General features: G+C 47.5%; 1 protein-coding gene and 1 long non-coding RNA gene across 2 annotated transcripts in view; both read left to right on the top strand.

The window, feature by feature from the left end:
• LOC120614615 (uncharacterized) overlaps positions 1-1,942 on the top strand; it is a 2,503-nt gene extending 561 nt beyond the window's left edge. The window contains exon 2 of the long non-coding RNA XR_005656015.1: positions 1,873-1,942. This is a non-coding gene — a long non-coding RNA (uncharacterized LOC120614615). The remainder of the gene's footprint in view (positions 1-1,872) is intronic.
• Positions 1-13,580, top strand: part of FRMD4A (FERM domain containing 4A) — a 282,780-nt gene that overhangs the window by 90,062 nt on the left and 179,138 nt on the right. The window lies entirely within an intron of this gene.

Genomic DNA, 13,580 nt, shown 5'->3' with positions numbered 1-13,580 from the left:
TTTTTTAAGATTTTTATGGAAATGCCAGGGGGATCCTGTCCTTGTGGGTGCGGGAGGGAGCAATTCGGAGGAAGGTGGCTTGGAGACAGGCAGCTGGCCGTGAGCTGGGCTGCCGGGGACTGCTAAAATGGACTGCTCTTTACATTCCAAATGGCTGCAGTAAGTTTGATGCAGAGAGAAAGGGGAGGAGTAGAGAAGGAAACCCTCTCTAGTGTGGTGGTCATTTACAAATGACCCCACGCAATGCTTCTGTCTGGCAGGCAGCTGTCCAAACGTTTGGTACAGATTGCATTCAGAAAAGATTAACCAGTCCCGTACTTTGAAAGCAGTGGGGGCTGCCGGTGTGAAATCAGGAACCCGGGTGCCTTTCTCCCATGCCTTGTTAGCAGAGTAACTGCTTGGTGGATTCAAGCAAATTCTGCGGAATTTCCAAGGGGTGGCTGTGCTAAGAATAGCTCTGGCGGTGGCTTCTCAATAGACATACTCATTCTGAAGGATGCAGCCATGCCAGTCCCCCGGAAGCTCAGCTCGCTGAGAAAGGCGACCGGCTGCCGTAAAGGACTCCTTGACCCCACGATGAATGGAGGAGGCTCTCTCCCCTGTGAATGGAACATCCCAACAGAGGCCGCTGCTGCTGTTCTGGCTTCGTTCGCTGGGAAGCCCAGCGGCTTGTGGTCGACGGGATTCTCAGAACACCTAAGACAGGCACATTTCTAAATCTGAGCTGTTCGGGGGTGACAGCCTGCTCACTTTGGGAGTAGCCTTGGTTGTATTTAGACACCTGGTCAGGCTGACTTGATCTGCATTTACCTGATTCAGTTTTGAACGCGATACCCTCCTTTCGCGTCAGCATCTGTAAGTCTCCTCCTTTCCAAAAGCATGACTGTGACTTGCGGGAAAGCACCAGAGAGCCAGGAGCCAACTTCTGACTTCACCCAGGGAAGCCACCGCTGACCCTGGAGAAAGTACCTCAGGAGTTGGATGTGAAAATCTACCCCTTACACTTACAGAACTTAGTTAGCTACGTGTGCCGTCTTTAAAACGGCAACAAAGTGGGGTTGGGCGGGGGTTCGGGAGGACACATTTCATTGTCTTGTTTCTCGTCTTCTCACTGCTTCAAGTTCATTCACAGCCTTCGGCCCCGTTCTGTTGGAGTCTGGCCTGGAAAAGGCCAGAAGAGCAGACCTGCCGATCAGCAGGAATCTTACTTTGGTCCTCACAGTGTCACTTGTCTCTTGCAATCTAGAGGGTCAGGGGACGAGCCACTTCTGTTAGCTGAGGGGTCCATTCTAGTGCAAATGAAATTTGTATTTACTCGAGGCACAACAGGAATGAGGGGTAGATTAGAATCCATTTGGTCCTGAGATGTGAAACAGTTACAATTAATTTAATTGGAAGCAACATTTGGACATGCTTTGAAATCAGCATATGTCAATGAATGTGGTCTCCAGATAACTTGGAATGAAGTGATGCCTAATGTGCAAAGTTGTGTGGGTAGAAGTAACCTTTTAGGAAGAAAAAAAAAAATTAAACTATTCTTTTATTGAAGAGGAACCGTGTTAGTAGAAATGAGGATCAGAAAATCTACCCTCTTTTGTTCTTACCAAGCATGATTTGCCAGTGCTGGTGCTATATTTTTGACATTCGTCTTGAACTAATTTTATTAATAAGACTTATTATTTATGGCATAGAGCCTTTGTGTAATTTGTACACATTGTTGCCAAGTCCCCTGAGAGCCTGGCAGGTGGCTGGTGCCATTAGCGTGATCTCGTTATTGGGGAAACTGAGACCCCTTGAGGTTCAGTGAGACGCTGATTTCATAATCCATGAGAACTGTATCCCAGATGCGTATAATGCTCCATTTTATCGTAGCGGCAAAGTTGCAGTCTGAAGTCAAAGGCAAAGTCAAGTATGAGGCCTTGCTTGGGTTCCGGAATTTGGGGAAAAGCTCTGTGGAGCAGTGCATACACGAGAATTGTGAAGGAAAGAGCTCTGGAGGCGATCCTGATCAGTTGGTGAAAAAAATGTGGCTGACGTGTGATGGCAGTGAGCAGAAGGGAAGATCCGGGAAATAATGGATTGCGGGGACCTGTCGGGCTACCTTTGACTTTTAGGCTTTGTAGGATGGAGTGAGACTTCCTCCAGGGAAGATCATTACCGACTTTACTTCAAAAATATACCACTCGTGGTCACATCATTGATGCTGTGCGTGTGTGTGTGTGTGTGTGCGCGCGCACGTGTGTGAATTACTTAGAGTTCTATTCACATGCCATGTCCTTACCTGTTTTAAGAGTTGCATTTAGTTTGACACACTGAAAGACCGCGAAGAGGATAGGCACTTTCAAATCTAAAGCTTTGTGCTTAGATAGTTTTGCATATGTAAATACTTCTTTAAAAAAATGAAATAGTATAGCTACTGGGAAATTTCCACTTAAATATGTCAAAATGATGAATAGACGTGTTCACAGTTAAATAGCAGATGTCGTTTTAACGCTCTCTACACGGCATTGGAGTGCATCAGTCTGGATTCACCAATGACTAATTCATAACTTTTATTTTTTGGATATCACCTGATTTGTCAGTAAAATTTGTGTCCGAAATTCTCTATTCAGGTGTATTCATTGTGGAAAATTCCGGCATCTCGATTAGACATGATTTCTGAGACCTCACAGGAAGAAAAGCCATGAGATAAAGCTCTTCCAGTGATTATTTGGCCTACATTATAAAAACTATACTCTTCTTGAACCAAAGGAGGAGTAAAAAGGGCAGGTACCTCACCTGGACAGGATCGGCAGGTGCCCCTGGCCCTCATTCCCTCGTGACCTCCCAGGACGCTGGGTACCCGTTCCCTCCACCTCGCCCCTTTCGGAGTCTTTGCTGTCCATTGCTCTCTGAAAAGATGTTAGAGATTTCCTAAAAGGCAGGAGTTGAAGTAAGAAAAGGAGGAGAAAGGATCTTGTCATCGACTGTCTAGGATGCTTAGATACTTGAACTTTTCCTCCAATTAAGCCAAATCAGAGAATGAAGGAGTCGGGGGAAAGTGGCCGCTGAAAACCCAGCCGGTCGGGGAAGGGTGCGCTTCGCGTAGTTTACCTGTGGTGTCCACTCCAGCCGTAACCAGACCCGAGCACCCTGGTGGTGGTGCTGGTTTTTTCTCAGGCCATTTAACCTCAAGAGCTGGCCCAACAGCTCCTGGCTTCAGGGTCGCCATCGCACACAAAGGCCTGCTGGTTTCACTACTCTCTTCTGAAAGAACTTTTCCGAATCAGCATAAACCCAGCTTATCAAAAATTCTCTCCACAGCAGTTTCTTTTGGGTTCCCTAAATCCATCAGCTGCCACCCTTCCTCTGTCCCGGGGGTCAGCAGTCTTTCTCTTATAAGGAATAATTTAGAGGCAGCCCCGGTTCCACCACGGGTAGCATTATCCTAAAATGATCATTATGCCTTTCTCAGAAGATGATCGAACTGTTTCTACTGTTTTGTGAGTTACAGTCATGCTTCTTTTGGATTCTGAGTGTGTGTATGCGTGTATGTGTGTGTGTGTGTGTGTGTGTGTGTGTGTGTGTGTGTGTGTGTTCAGTTCTTAATCGTATCAGTGGAAATGAGATATTTTCCCCTCAAAGAGAAGTACTCTTCTCTTTGAAGATGGAAATTACTGCTAAGAATAAAGGCCATAATTGTTGGAAGGACTGTGAGGGGGTCTGGTTCAGTTCAGTGGCCTTTTACTACCAAATATTCAAGAGCTGGTAGCCTCTGCTTAAACTGTACGGGTGACCCCTCTGCACATGTTCACACAGAGCTAACTCTAATTCAGGGACACAGCCTGGGGTAGAGCTGGTTAGAAAGCCAGATCTCTCTCTCTCCCTCTCTCTGGTGGGTTCCGCTTTTTTGTTTTAAAGTTGGAGTGCTGATTATTTCATGATGCATCACAAGAAGAAACTAGCCACGGTCAAGAACACTTGAACATGTCTACCCTTCTCCCCAAACCGCCTACAGTCACATGTACCATATCGTTCCTATCTGGTTCACAGTTATTTGCCAGTCCGTGGTTACTGCACACTTTCTGTTCTCCCCGTGCTCACCACTTGACAAGGAACCCTTTGCTCAGTAGATCCTATCTGAATAAGTAAAGCCCTGAGTGAAAGTCCCCTACCGCATTCTAACGTTAATATATTTAGAAGTCTTTAGAAACCTGGAAATCCCCGCGGTTTAAAGTGAGATGTCACCCGTGAGGCCCACCTGTGTCCAATCTTGTCCTACTGTGGATGGCCCTTTTTCTGCAGTTAGTGATACCTTGCCAGCTTCGGGGCTAGAAGTCTCGGTACTAATGCCAGTACGAAACCTTTCAACAGCAATATTCGCTTCACATTGGCCCAAAGCAACCTCCTCCAACTGAAGACTGTAACTCTGCAGTTTCCATCGGATTCAGCCTGTTCGTCTGGTGATGAGTCTTCTTCTTGAAGGCTTTTGCCTTTCTTTGTCCTTGCCAGATGAGGAATGCATGAAAAAAAAAAAATGGCGTGTAATGGGGAATTAGATTGATAATGCATGACAGCGAATGGAAATAATAATCGGAGCGTTGCCAGGCTGTGCCATTCATAACCATGAAATGCACAATTATGCTCTCACTGCTTCACATGCCTGTGAACTAGTATAGATGGGACGAACCCAAACTAGGAAACCAAAGAGTGGAGTGAGGCGACACACCTACCGACTGAGCCGGGGAATGCATTGCTGGCTTGCCCATTTCTCAGCCCCCGCTGGTGATCCCCAGTAAATAGTGGATATTTCTTTCTCTGTGAGAGAGAGAGAGAGAGAAAGAGAGAGAGAGAAGGGACAAAAACCAGATTGGAGCCGAACACAAAGGAGGGCAGTGTTCTGCCTTTTCAATCCCCTTTCATTGGGATGGTTGAGTGTTTCGTAACAGTGACTACAGAGTGACCAGTAGCACAGATGTAGCCTGCAGGTCTTGGCAGGAGAGCAGAGACCTTAAGGGCTGCCGAGTAGCAGGGACTGAAGTCACACCAGATGTCTGGTGCAGTCCGCAGATCACGCACAGATGAGATTTGGGGGTTATCAGTGAAGTCGAACATTTCCGATGGATGGAGTCTCAGGAAGGAAAGGTGGGTATATAGATCATTTTTGCAAATGAGGAGATGCTCGCAGATGTTCGGGGACCGCGCCAGGGTCTCGGTTGCGGTGCCAAGACGGGAGTCTCTACCGCCTGACTCGAGACGTGTGCGAGGCGGCCTGGTATGGCTGCAAAGTGGAGCTGTGCTGTCCAGCCCCACTCTGATTTCTGGCTCTGCCCCTGACTTGCTACGAGGCCTTGGGCGAATTAGTGACGATCTCTGAGCCCCAGTTTTCTTATTTATAAGAAAAGTGACATTCAGAAGGGCCATATCTGTGAAGCACCTAACGTAAAAAATATGGGAGACTCTTTTAGAATGAGAATTTTTGTCTTTGTATTTCGCCCTCCCCATCCGGCTTACTCATGTCACTGGGAGACCAACAGTACTAACTGCTGGGGGTTTGGAACACTTGGGGTGTAAGGTCAGTCGCCGCGGCAGTGGAAGGTGCCTCTGACGTCAGTGGTACCACCTCATCTACAATACCGAAATGAATTTTGCAAAGAGAAAGTAGCGTGGGGAATGAGCTTTAGCTCTTTCCGAGCTGGAAATTGTACTAGGAAGTAGGAAGGTTTTCAACTCTTACTTTCTTATTTACATTTTACCGGAGTAATTAGTGCAGTGAGTTAATGGCAGAAATAAGCCCAGACCCTGAGTGTACTAGATGCTTGTGAGTTTTTCTCATCACACCCACCACCTGACCGCTCCGAAAATCCTGGCAGAGTTTCCTCGTAGCATGAGACATCAACGTGCCAATTTGCATAATAGTCATCAAAAATTATTTATGCACTCAATAACCCCTTAGGTGTTCAATAAAATGAATCAGGCTGATAGATGGTTCATCGTCCGGAGACAGATTTAAACGGGCACAGCCAGGCAGCAGGATCAGAGCATTAAACAAGAACGAAGGCAGGGAAAGTATTTATAGAACATCATGGCCACATCCAGGACAAGGGTGTATTTTAGGTGAAGGCTCAGGGACAGCTTTTGGGCATCGTTTGTCTTGACAGGGTGGAGTGTGTCTGTCATCTTAGGGAGAAATCATAAGCCAGTATTTGTTTGCGGTTCCTTCTTCCTTTCTTGTGGAAAATATGGTTTCTGTTGCCCACCGCAGCCGGGTCTGTCTGCCATCCTTTTCCTAACGTTGTAACTTAGTCAGTAGAGATTCTGTGCTATTTAGATACAGAGCTCTGTAACTTCCAACTTGGAACTATATCTAAGTACTCAGAGAAGAACATCCAAAACCACAGTCCTTTGTTTCTTATGTAGCTAGATTCTTCTTTTCTTCTTGGCGGTCGAATTGATCTCACTCCTAGGGAACTGATAAAACCCAATGGAATAATTCCAGACCAACTGCCAGTGGCTCTTGGTTTTTTATGGGACTTTGGGAAAAGTCAGGATGTGAGCATGCTCTCTTGTTTGTCCTTTGGAAAGGTGGGAGCGAGGACGCTGGCGTTCCCCTGGTGACTGGAAGGTGGGGATGAAACCAGCACGCAGCCTTATTTCACCTTTTTTCACCAGACCCTCGCTGTGCGAGGTCGCCTGTCAGACTGGCTTCGAAGTGGCTGCTGCTTTGTTTGGCTATTGACCAATTTTCTCCACATCCAGTCCCCCAGGGGACCCTCCCTCTGAGGGCACCCCAGGGTGAGCAGACGCTCCCGAGCCTCCCTTCACTGTTACTAGTTCCAGGGGTGGTTTTTTGATTACTCCCGTGCCTCTTCCTCCTAAGCCTTAAAAATCATTGTCCTATGATAAATGACTCACCACGTCTGCCTCCCGCTTCCTCTTCGCTGCATTCCTAGCAGTTAATTCTCCTGGCCTTTTACAATACGTTTCTGTAACGCCTCGTTCATATGTTTACTTCTCAGATTCTTTGGGGGTGAGGTCCCCACTGCCACCATCACAGTTCAGGGCCTCTTCCTTCTTTCCTGGGTCGTTCGAAAATCATCACAACGTGCCCCTTTACCACCTCTGTCTCAATCTCGCACGTGCAGCGTCTCACCACACCACCACACACACACCTTTCCCACCCACTCCTTCCCCCCCCCAAGCATACCTTCATTTCCGTAAACCGCAGCCTTCGACATGGAATAAAGGCCCGACACAGCCTGGCAGCTGCTTATTTCTTAAACGTCTCCTCTGACGTGAACCACACACTGTCTCGACCCGTTCAGGCTGCTATACCAGAATGCCACAGACCGGGTGGCTTATACACAGCAGAACTTTATTTCTCACGTTTCTGGAGGCTGGGAGGTCCAAGGTCAACGTGCCAGCAGATTCAGGACCTGGTGAGAGCCTGCTTCCCAGTCGATAGACGGTGCCTTCTCACCGTGGCGGAAGGGGCGAAGGGTCTCCCTGGGGTCCCTTTTGTAAGGGCACTAATCCCACTCATGAGAGCCACACCCTCAAAGCCTCACCTCCTAACACCATCTCATCAGCTGTTAGGTTTCAGCATATGGAGTTTGAGGGAGACACAGACATTCAGTCTGTTGTGTGCTACACACACACACACACACACACACACACACACACACCCACCCTTGCCCTTCTCCAAGTACCTTTGACCTTTCCTGGATGTCAGCCTCTTGCAAATGCTCATCCTTCAGATTGAGAGGCTCCTCCTGTCCCTTCTCTGTGGGACACCCCTGCTTATTTCTTGATTCCACCCCCAGTGTCACCTTCTCCTATCGCTCCAAAGAGTGTGAGTCTTCCTCCTTTATTCTCCCAAAGCATCCTCTCCAGATCGCTCTTCCAGTTTGGATCTTGGAAATTGGAGCGACCCATGTACATGTCCCCTCCCGCGTAGCTTTCTAAGGGAAGGACCGTGTCCTATTTATCTTTGATTCCATAGCACCTCACAGTGTGCCTCTCATTTGGTAGGTGCTAAAAATATAAAGGAGTAAAGATTGTCACATGTCGTGGCTTCTCCTTTCTTTGTTTGCAGATAGCTAGAATGACTTTTTTGCCTGCCTGTGCCTAGTGTCCTTACCTGCCCTCCTCTCTCTGCTTTTTAGCTCAGACTTCTCTCTCTGCATGTTCCTATGTCAGAGAGAAGAGACTAAAGATCATGCAGCCCACCTGTTCCTTGCATGAGGTTTAGCCTTGCAAGCCCCGGCTGCAAAATGGCAGGAAGTATCTGAGGACCACAATTGTTGATCGATTCATTCATTCAGAAACCATTCATCCAGTCGGTCAGTCAGTCAGCACACTTGTTGATGTGCCCCTGTGTCTCAGGAATGTGCCAGTGAACAAAATAGAAAAACTCTTGCCCTTGGGGGGCTTGCATTCTAAGAGGAAGAGGCAGGCGATAAATATAATGAGTAAATTATATCTTGTACTAGAAGGTGGTAATTACTATGGAGAAAAATAAAGCAGAGGATGAGAAGTAGGGCAGAGTTGCTGTTTTCAGTACAGGAGTCAGAGGAGATGTCATGAGGAGGTGAAATGTGAGGAAGGCTTTGAAGGGTGTGATGAGGCAAGCCGTATGTTTCTGGAGGATTTTCCAGGCAGAGGAAAGAGCTCCTCAAAGGCCCTGAGGCGGAAGAATGACCTGGGGCAGAGGGTGGGAAGGGGGGGGGGTGGAAGGGCAGAAGAGTGACCTGGAGGGGACAGAGAGATGGTGATTGGTGCAGGGAGACGCTGAGCTCTGGCTCTGGGGGGGGGGGGGAGGCTGGGAGGTGGTCGGGGAGTGTGGCGGATCTGGGGCACACCCGGCTCCCATTTGGGCTGTGCTGTGCAGGGATGAGACTGCAAGGTGACAGGTGACAGCAGGGACACCAATTGGGTGGCTATCGTAAGAATCCAAAAAGTGACAAAGCGCTGGTGATGAAAAGTGTTCAGGGTCTCGCTATGTTAAGAGAGAACCAACAAGATTTTCTGGTAGGTTGAGGTAGGACGTGCGATGAGGAGAGACGTCTAGAATTTGGTGATGGAAAGTTGCTCTTCCCTGAGAGGGGAAAGCCGTGGGCGGAGGCGGTGTTGGGGGAGAAGGGAAGTCAGAGCGTGACATGCCGAATGGACATCCGGGTGGAGATGCTGAACGGGCCGTTTGTGTGCAACGCTACCCAAGCCTGGGACAGGGGCAAGTCGGAGCAGAGGTCCAGCGTGGGCCTCAGCCACGTGGAGGGGATGAAGCCTCTGTGGCCCGGTACTGAGCACATCAGCCATAAGCACCTCACTTCAAATAAAAGGACGTGCGGTATAAAAGATGAAGGAATTCCTCAGCCGGTGGAGAGCGCTGCTGAGACGTGCCGTCGCACCTGCTGAACGCTTACGCCGCCATGATGCTCTGTCTTTCGGTTCTGTAAAAGGAATGTCTCTGTGGATTTATTGATACACATTGTATCATTGATATACAGTAAGCTGCCCATATTTAAAGTGTACAGTTTGTTGGGTTTTGACCTGTGTCTACACCCACGAAGCCATCCCGCAATCAAGAATTGTAGCTCCGTACTTTCAATCAGTCATATCTACTGAGGCTCTTTTGCATTTAAAGCTCCATGCTGGGCACCATGAAAGATATGAAATGTTAATTACTGTCCCTGCCTCATATGTTGTTCTGATTTAAATTTTTGGCTTTCTTGATATAGCGATCTAATCACAAACTTATTTCCAGGTCTTTTTCCAAAGCGTATGCTGAAAATACCCTCAAGTTTGGTCACCAAAGGGTTTGGGATGACACGTGTAAACCCTTGGGCAGCAGCATACTGGTTCAGTCAGGAAAGAGGAAAGCTCAGGAACCCTGCCATTTGTTCATTGGTTTGGATACAGGCAAAAATGTATCCATCCCTCGTCCCTTCTTTCGGTGGAAACAGCCCGAATGGTGGGCTGAGGTTCACCCTTTTTCACTATGCGCACCCTCCTGACGAAGGCTTTAAGAAATTGTTCTGTGTCGGATTAGTCAAACTTTTTGTTTGACTAACAGATATACAAAGTAACCTCTTTATGGCTGTAACGACTTGCTAACAACATGTACCCTGGGTGTCCTTAGATCTCTCATTTGCAATGGCCATTGCTTTTGAAGGGACTGCATGATTTCCTGTGACAGTTTCCACTACCAAGAAGGGGGTGAAGGCAGGGGAACCCTCATTTGATTTCAGAATCTTCTCCTTCCCCCTTCTCACCCCTCTCCATTTCTTTTACTCTCCCAGCCTCACCCCCATCTTTAAATGTTTTGGGGGGAGCAGATGCATCAGCTCTAGAAACCTGTCCTGTGCATGAAGCTGGGGCAGCAGAATCAGGAGCCCCAGGAGCAGGGTACCCAGCAGGAGTCTGAGGTGGTCCTGGAGCAGCTGTCAGTGTGGAAATCTCAGACAAGATGAGTGGAGGGAGCGAGCTGCCAGCACACCTCCTGCAGGCGAGAGAAGTTCCTGCCAGGGAGGCTCCAGCAGCCTCCTTTCCAGAGAACTTGGTTGGGTAAGCAGGCAGGAGGCTGGCTCCAGCCCAGACCGACTGCCCCTTGCACATGTCAAAGGGAGCTCCCAAGCTCTGTGTACTGCAGGCTCCCAAGCTCTCCCTGTACCTTTTATCGTGGTGCTGGGAGGGAGAGGGGCAAGAGCTGGAGCAGGGACCACCCCATGGGGGGTACCCATGTTCCTCGGATCTGCTCAGGTGTGATATCACTAGAAATTTAGTCCGATTTAAGCATGAGTCTCAAGAGAGTCCACTATTGGGCCACGGTGCTTCCTGCCCAAACCTGGACGGCTTGGCATCCGGGTACTGGGCGCTGGACCCAGTCACGTAGGGCGTGTGCTTCGTGTCCTGTGCTGCTTCTGTGAGAGCAGGTGGCCCAGAGGGCCACCCTCCTTTTTTAGGTGGCCATTCTCCCACTATGCTTCAAAAGTCACCAGAGAGTAAGGATGGAATTCTAGTCACTTGCAGTTGGTCCAGAATACTCTGCTCTCCCCACAGCCCCAGGGGTGATGGAGAGCGTGGCTGTAGTGATGCACACAGAGGGTTGTTCGCCGGGGAGGAAAACCCTCCCCAAACTCTCACCTCTGTGACAAGACGCTCCAGCTCCCACTGCTAGCGGAAGAAACGTCAGCTCTGCTCATTTGCCGTGTGGTCATGTAGATAATATAAACTACGGAGAATGCGTGTGTTCCTGAGCCTGGACCTGGGGGTCTGTTAGAGCGTATCCCATGGAATGCAAATTAAGTTGTGTCGTACCCATATTTCAGAAAGACTCTTGCAATGATATATAAGGATGTATGTAATTTGAATATATATTTATTAACATGTGTAAAAATAGAGTCCTATTATGATAGTCATTCCATTCTGTTTCCATCACACGTATATATCATTTTAATGTCAACCAAAGATTTGCAACAAAATAATCTGTTGCTTGATGAGACCCATAGTTGTAGTGTTGTCTCATCCCACTGATAACGATATAAGCAAAACTTTTTTTTAATATTTTAATTCAAAATGACAGATTGAATTAGACATTGGAGCTCAGTAGGCCAATTCGTGTTACCAAGAGAATGTCGTGGAGGTTCTCCGTTATCAGGTGCGTGAATACTCACCTGGCAACAGCGCACGTCACCGCTTCACACAGCATCGCATTTTAAATAGAAGACATTTGATTGCACATTTATACGAAGGAAGTTGGTAGGAAAAAGTAGAATGTGTTTGTGCCTACCAGTCTGTAGTGCGATTTTTAAAAACAATTTTCTGAAGCAGTAAGTGGATCATGTGACTATTCGTTGCATGAAACTACATGTAATATCATAACAAAAAGCAATTTGTTATTAGAATGAGTGTGAGTTATTAGAATGAGTGTGTTTTCTTAGCATTCTTGTCTGTAGGTGTGCACACATGTGCATGGCTCATATCTTAGAGGGTGTGGGTCTGTCCCAGCTTACCCCAGGGTGCAGGGTACCACCGCCCCGGCTAACAGCCTTCTGGCCCCGGCGGGAATGATGAGCCAACCCGTTCCACTCTGAACGACGATGCTTGTTTGAAAGTTCTCACTTCGGTTGAATTCAGATGCGTCTTCTGGAACTTCCACTCACTGATTCCACCTCTGCCCATCATTGCAACGTTCTTCTCTCCCTTCTCGTGGAATGATCAAATTTCATCATCACCTTAGCATTAAATCATCAAATTAGCAAGTCCCCACGCCCAGGCGTGCCCAGGACAGTTCAGTTTACACCTGCTATCTTCGTGGAATCGATAATAGTTCCCTTTTCACTCACAAAAGTGTGTTGGCATGGACAGTAGACTGCAGGGTCCCCCTGCCACGAGAGCCTCTACTGTTTAGGCTGGCAGGTGGTTTTCCATCAGTCCTGAGAAGACAGAGCTCCCACATCTTTACCCAGTCTGGTTCCTCCTCTTCAGCATCGCTCCATTTTATTGTTCTCATTTTCTGTATGAAATATGGTACCCGGAATTGAACACAGATTTCCAGAAATGGCTTAACCATAGTAGAGTATAGGAAGCCTCTTGATTCCATTAATCATGATGCTTCGCCTCTGCAAACTGAGCATAGGACACAAAGCTACAAACAATATGATCCCAATCTAAAAATTTTCGAACCTACCATCTTAAACCTCTTGGTCAACTTTCTGGCACGCTTTCTGGGTCTGGTTACAAATCATGGCAGTTACAAATCATGGGTCGAGGGGTGGGTAATACAGACGTTGAGAAAGACAGCTTATGTTTTAGTAGCTCTTTATAGGTTTCCAAGTGCTCGTGTATCTTCGTAGGCTCTGAGCCCTCTTTCCAGACTCTGCTCGTTTCTGTATCAGTTGGGAGTAAATTCATTTGAGAGCAGCGTTCAGCGGCTGCTCACTGTTTTATGAGTGATTCAGCCATCCTCAGACCGCTGGATGCATGCTTGCTGCTCTTCACCGGCGCTACTGCACAGCTCACGTTTCCAGAACACGCCATGTTCTCTCCCATTCCAGGCCTTCTTTGCATGAGGGTGCCTGTGCCAGACGTTCCTTGCTGCGGATACCACTCCCAGTTCCCCAGTGAGTTAGGGTCCCCACCAACTCCATAGCATCTTACACCCACCCCCTTGTCACGTGGATTACACTGTAATAGCCTATTAATTTGGGTAGTTCTTTCCGGGACAAAGAAGCTCCTTAAGTTTGGGGGCAAAATCATGTCCATCATATGTCTAATAAGATGCCTGAAACCTAATAGACGTACCATAAACACTTGTGGAATGAACACACACTACAGTGGCCACTGTTAACATGTATCCTTTACTGCATTTCTCTTATTTCGTTAAAAGAGATTACTAGATTACTCTCTAGATTACTAAAGAGCTAGATGGCTCTCTTTTCTAAAAGAGAAACTGCTAAGTCAAAGAATACAAACTTTATCCGTTTGCATTTTAGTTTTATTTCCTGTAGGGCATTAGTAGTCTTCTAATTAATTTGTAATTACCTGCTAATTAAAAAATTTTATCTTTGGGGTATTAACCCCTCCTTGGAGTTGTTATC

The sequence above is a fragment of the Pteropus medius genome, unplaced genomic scaffold (assembly GCF_902729225.1).
Source record: "Pteropus medius unplaced genomic scaffold, Ma_sr-lr_union100, whole genome shotgun sequence".
NCBI lineage: Eukaryota > Metazoa > Chordata > Mammalia > Chiroptera > Pteropodidae > Pteropus > Pteropus medius.
The sequence above is the reverse complement of the archived record's forward strand: the minus strand, read 5'-3'. Positions and strand labels throughout refer to the sequence as shown.